Below are 6,162 nucleotides of genomic sequence, written 5' to 3'. Positions count from 1 at the left end.
ATAGTAGTGATACAAAACTCATATGAATCTCAATCATGTAAAGCAGCTCATGAGATCATTGTATTGAAGTACATGGAGAGAGATTAACCACATAGCTACCGGTACAGCCCCGAGCCTCGATGGAGAACTACTCCCTCCTCATGGAAGCAGCAGCGGTGATGAAGATGGCGGTGGAGATGGCAGCGGTGTCGATGGAGAAGCCTTCCGGGGGCACTTCCCCGTTCCGGCAGGGTGCCGGAACAGAGACTCCTGTCCCCCAGATCTTGGCTTCGCGATGGCGGCGGCTCTGGAAGGTTTCTGTATCGTGGTTCTTCGCATCAGGGTTTTCGCGACGGAGGCTTTATATAGGCGAAGAGGCGGCGCAGGAGGGTCGAAGGGGTGGCCACACCATATGGCGGCGCGGCCAGGGCCTGGGCCGCGCCGGCCTATGGTCTGGGGGCCCAATGCCCCCCCTCTGGTCCTTCCCGGGTGTTCTGGATGCTTCCGGTGAAAATAGGAACCTGGGTCTTGATTTCGTCCGATTCCGAGAATATTTCGTTACTAGGATTTCTGAAACCAAAAACAGCAGAAAACAGGAACTGGCACTTCGGCATCTTGTTAATAGGTTAGTTCCAGAAAATGCACGAATATGACATAAAGTGTGCATAAAACATGTAGGTATCATCAATAATATGGCATAGAACATAAGAAATTATCGATACGTCGGAGACGTATCACGGGGCGGTCCGCTGCTGGCGGTTGTTGGGGGCTTCCCTGGGCGGCCAGGGTGGCGCGGCGGCGGGCGTGAAGCTGCGTGCGGCGGCGGGCGTGCTGCTGAGTGCGGCGGCGGGTGTCGGCGTGCCGGTGTTGCCCAGGGCGGGCCGTTTCTGGGCTTGGCGGGCGCAGACGGGGATGCGCTGCTGCTCGTGTCGGGTGGAGGTGGAGGAGGTGCCCGGTGCTGGCATGCTCTCTGCCAGAGTTGAAAGAGCAAAGTCTAAACCCCGGGTTTTGTGTGTTTGATGACAACACTTGAGTAATCTCACCGTGTGCCTTGAGTATCATTGTTAGATTTGCAAGTGCACGGTGACCTCGCTGGACACGTCAAGATCGAAAGACTGAAGCGTAGTTTATAGGTTTTCTGGTTTTGTGTGTGTATCGCGAGGTGACATGGCTGGAGAGAAAAAGGGGAGAAAACCAGTTTTTGCTAGACCGGTACTACCGGTACTAGTAGCGGTAGTACCGCTACCCCTACTAGTACCGCCCACGGTACCGCTCTGTTGTCTGCGCTGGATTTGGCCCACAGTACGAGTGACATAGGCATCCCAAATGGGCCTGCCGAAGATGGTACCCGGGGTTTAATGGAGGCCCAATACCCGAAGAATAAGAAGATTCGGGAGCCCAAGATTTACTAAGGAAAGATAGAGTTGTAATAGGAAGTGTTGTTTGTAATCTGGCGGGACGAGTTAGAAAACGTCCCGGACTCTGTAAACTTGTATAGCACGAATCCCTCGGCTTCACCTCATATATAAGGGGGAGTCGAGGGACAAAAGAATCAATCGAATCATTGTCTGCAAATCCTAGTTTTCACAATCGTCGAGTACTTTTCGGCTGAAACCTTCGAGATCTACTTACCCTCTACTTCTAACTAAACCCTAGCCTACAATCCATAGGCATTGACAAGTTAATCCCTTGTCAATTGGCGCCGTCTGTGGGAATTAGAGGCGTAAGGAGCTGATTTCGATGGCACGCTCAAGATCTTCGACATCGTCAACCGCAAGCAACACAATGGATCGAGGTAAACAGATCGCTACTGGTCTTGTCGATTTTGTTCCTCACCCACCCTCCCGTTTGGATGCATATGCGTATCTGGCGGAGCCCATGGAGATGACGTTCGGAAGGTTCCACTTTCGCGTCGAGAAGGAAGGATCGTATCGTGTCGAGATTCCGATTTCGTCGGGATCATCAGTGGCCGATTCCGATTTTTCAAGCTATGCATCGTCAAACGAGTCAGGAGAAGAAGAAACCTCGGCGACACGCTACGTCGCATCGTAGCAAGAGAGAAACTCGCCAAGATCTTCAACGACATATCGTTTGAGTCATCTGCGGACTCGTATATAAGCGATGGCTCAAGCGATGTCGACAGTCATGACTTCATCGACAAATCTCTCACAGTGGGCAAGGTCTTCATCAATCTCAACGATGATGTCACCAAACCCAACATAGATCTGAGTACAAGGTATCATCAGATTTACGCCATTGAAGGTCAAGAGGAGACATCTGAGGCTTTCGACAGTTTGGGAAATCCATACGTCGATCCCTCCAATCTGCGACAAGGCTTGGGCAACAAATACGTCGGGCCAGAGCCGCGAGATAGAGTTCAACTTTCACAAGCAGCGTGGGACAGAGCTGCGAGAGCTATGAACGGCACGTAACCAATGGCTACCACAGCCACACCGGAAGAATTGCAAGCATATCAATATAGGCTCGCACGAGCTGCCAGGGAATTGGAAAACAGACAATTGAGTTGAACAGAGAAAGGAGGCAGCTTCGCATCCAAGCAGGAGAAGGGCAGATCTAAGTCGACAATCTAGAACTACGGGTGATAGCCATCGGGAGGCGCGGAATGCAGCAAGATCAAGGCTGCAACACATACCCGAGGCGTAAAGAGAACACTTGGTTCAAAACCTCGACATGTCCTTTATGTCGATAGATACAAGAGGAAACATCATCCCTAAGACACCAGAGGCTGGGTATATGGCGACACATGCTTTTATCCTTGCATCTAAACCACCTCCGGGTGACCCAAGGGAAACACCGTACAATATGGCGGTAGCAGAGTTGGAGCTATGGGGACAGCGTTTATATCAACGCCTCCCGAAGGAGTGGCAAGGCAAAATAGTCCACGACCCGCAAAGAAGAACAATGGCGGCACCCGAAGGGCCAAGTGGAGCAAGAGACACAGCAGCACAAGCAAGAGTCGACGTAGCGCGGCAAAACAGAAGGGATCATCGGCAATCCCGTAACTTAACGACGAAGATATGTGCGGCTTACCATGCTTCACGAGGAGAGTCCGAAAAACGCGAGTCCCCTCGGGATTCAAGTTACCCGATAATTTCAAGAAATTCGACGGCCTTCAAGATCCAGAGGATTGGCTAGTCGACTATCCTGGAGACGGTGAAGTCGACAGAGGAACTAGGGCAACAGCCATGCAAAGCATCCAGGTGCACCCGAGTGGTGCCGCACGATCATGGATAAAGAAACTCGCTCCAGGATCCATCGACACCGGGAAAGTTTCGAGGACGTGTTCGTCAAGAACTTCAGATCCACGTGCAAAAAACCCGCATCGTTAGAGGAGTTGAGAGCGTGTCGACAAAAGCCGATGAGCCAATGAGAAAGTACATCCAGAGGTGGAATATCATCAAAAACTCGGCAGAAAACATATCCGACGAGAGAGCAATAGATGCGTTTGTCGCAGAGTCGCGTGGAGACTTTGTCGAGGATTTGGGAAGGACCAATCCAAGGACAAAGTATCCGCGTTAATGGAGATAGCAAATAAATGGGCAGATGGAGAAGACGCTGTCCACAACAAACGACACAGGTCGCCAGGAGGACCGTGGTCGAAACTATCAACCGAGGCGAAGATTTCCTCGGACGTACCAGAACTACGACGCTCCAGACAAATTTCGGCAGGTTTTCGGACAAATACAGGAGGCAATAGAGATGATTACCGGAGAAGCAAGGAACAGCGAGGTGATAATAGGGATGATTCACGCAACAGGCAAAATAGTGGGCCGAGGTTTCCAAGACCTTTCGTGTCCCCCGAGGAAATGCTGAACGGACCGTGCCAGATGCACTTCTTCCTCGACAGCAACGGGAAAAGACAGTCAGGGCACCTGCAGAAAGACTGTCGAAATTTTCAGGCAATGTTCAGATACGCGGAAAATGCTCACGCGCGAGCGGCACGAGAGAAACCCTCGGGAGCCTAGGAGCGAGGTTCATCTACCGCCACCTCCCGCGATTACAGAGGACAATCGACACCAGCTAAGAATAGCGGCAGCACCTGCACCACCACCCTATGTTGATCCTAACTCCAACGGAGCAGTTGTTGATGATTCAAGGGAAGGCCGTCCAATAGAGCTCAAAAAGTAATCTCACGACAGGTGTTTATGGCAGAGAAAATGCCTCCACCAACAGTTGAGTACCTTAATTGGTCAGGACAAGATATCGGCTTCACAATAGCAGATCATCCGCAGCAAGTTCCTCGACCAGGGCAGTCAGTACTTATTCTGCCAGCAGTTATCGCAGGATTTGATGTCTCTCGAGTGTTCATAGACGGCGGCAGCAGCTTGAACCTCATGTATGCAGATACATTGAGGAAGATGAACATATCCTTAGCAAACTTGAAACCAACAGACACAAGGTTCCACGGCATCACACCAGAGAAACCAAGTTATCCATTGGGAAAAATCAATCTCGATGTTCAATTTGGGACCCGAGAAAATTATAGAATCGAGAAGCTCGAATTTGAAGTCGTGGATTTTCCATCACAATACCACGCTCTGTTGGGACGACCAGCATATGCTAGATTTATGGCGCAGTACCACACTATACATACCGTTGTGGAGGTTGCCCGGACCAAGAGGACCAATCACGATCAAGGGAAGCTTTGCCTTAGCCGATAAGTGCGACAAGGATTTTCACGGGTTGGCGAAACTTTCGGGATGCAAGCCGAGTACTTGGCGTCAAAAAGCATGACTGATTACGACGTCTTGCGGACGTTGGAAGGCCAAATAAAGAATCAACTTTCAACACGAGAGAAAACTTCTAAGGATGTGCAGATTCACCCGACAGATCCAAACAAGACGACATCTATCGCAAACGATATGGATATCGCATAGGAAAGCGCGCTCGTCAAGTTCCTCCGTGAGAACCGGAAAATCTTTGCATGGTGTCCAGCTGACATGCCAGGAGTACCCAGGGAACTTGCCGAGCACCACCTAAATTTGGATCCAACAAATGAAACCAATCAGACAACCTTTGCGGCGTTTTTCGGAACCAAACCGCAAAGCCATGCTTTCAGAAATAAATCGACTCGAAGAAGCTGGTTTTATCAGAGAAATATCTACAGAAGCCACATGGGTAGCTAACCCAGTGATGGTGCCGAAGAAAAACACGACAGTCCTTCGCATGTGCGTCGACTTTACGTGTCTCAATAAACATTGTCCTAAGGATCACTTTCCCCTCCCAAGGATCGATCAAATTATCGACTCCACGGCAGGTTGCGAACGTCTTTCCTTCTTGGATGCATACTCTGGTTATAACCAGATCAGATTAAAAGAAGATGATGAAGCCAAGACAGCGTTTATTACACCTTACGGCGTGTTTTGCTACAAGACAATGCCCTTTGGTCTAAAAAATGCGGGAGCAACATATCGCAGGATGATGCGAAGTGTTTAGCAACACAGATCGGGAAAAACGTGCAAGTATACATCGATGATGTCGTCATAACATCAAAAAAGGGGACAACATTGATCGAGGATCTCAAAGAAACTTTTGACAACCTCGACAAATTCTGCCTCAAACCGAACCCGACGAAGTGTTCTTTTGGCGTCCCAAATAGAGAACTTCGGGGTTTCTAGTTTCGGCAAGAGGGATTGAAGCAAATCCCGAAAAATACAAGCCATAGTAACAATGAGAAAGCCAACAAAGTTGAAAGAAATACAGCAGCTAATCGGGCGAGTCGCAGCTTTGAGCAGGTTCGTCGCTGGTTAGGAGAAAAGCGTTACCATTTTATGCGCCGATAAAACAAGGAGATAAATTCCGGTGGAACGAAGAGGCCGACGTGAGCTTTCGAGGATCTGAAGCGAAAAATCTCGACACCACCAATCCTGGTGGCTCCAAAGGAAAAGGAACCTCTCCCGCTATATATCGCAGCCACGCCCCAAGTGGTTAGCACGGTATTAGTTGTCTAAAGAGAAGAAGAAGGGAAAATCCATGGAGTGCAGCGACAAGATACTTCGTGAGCGAAGTCTTGTCACCTTCAAAACAAAGGTACCCTCAGTACCAAAAACTAGCATATGGAGTGTTCACGACAAAGACGAAAATTGCGCCACTATTTTTCGGCACACCCGATCATAGTGGTCAATGAAGCTCCCTTATCAAATATACTGAATAACCTGAAAG

This window comes from Lolium perenne, chromosome 7 (assembly GCF_019359855.2).
Source record: "Lolium perenne isolate Kyuss_39 chromosome 7, Kyuss_2.0, whole genome shotgun sequence".
NCBI classification, from domain to species: Eukaryota; Viridiplantae; Streptophyta; class Magnoliopsida; order Poales; family Poaceae; genus Lolium; species Lolium perenne.
This window is presented reverse-complemented; position numbering follows the sequence as displayed.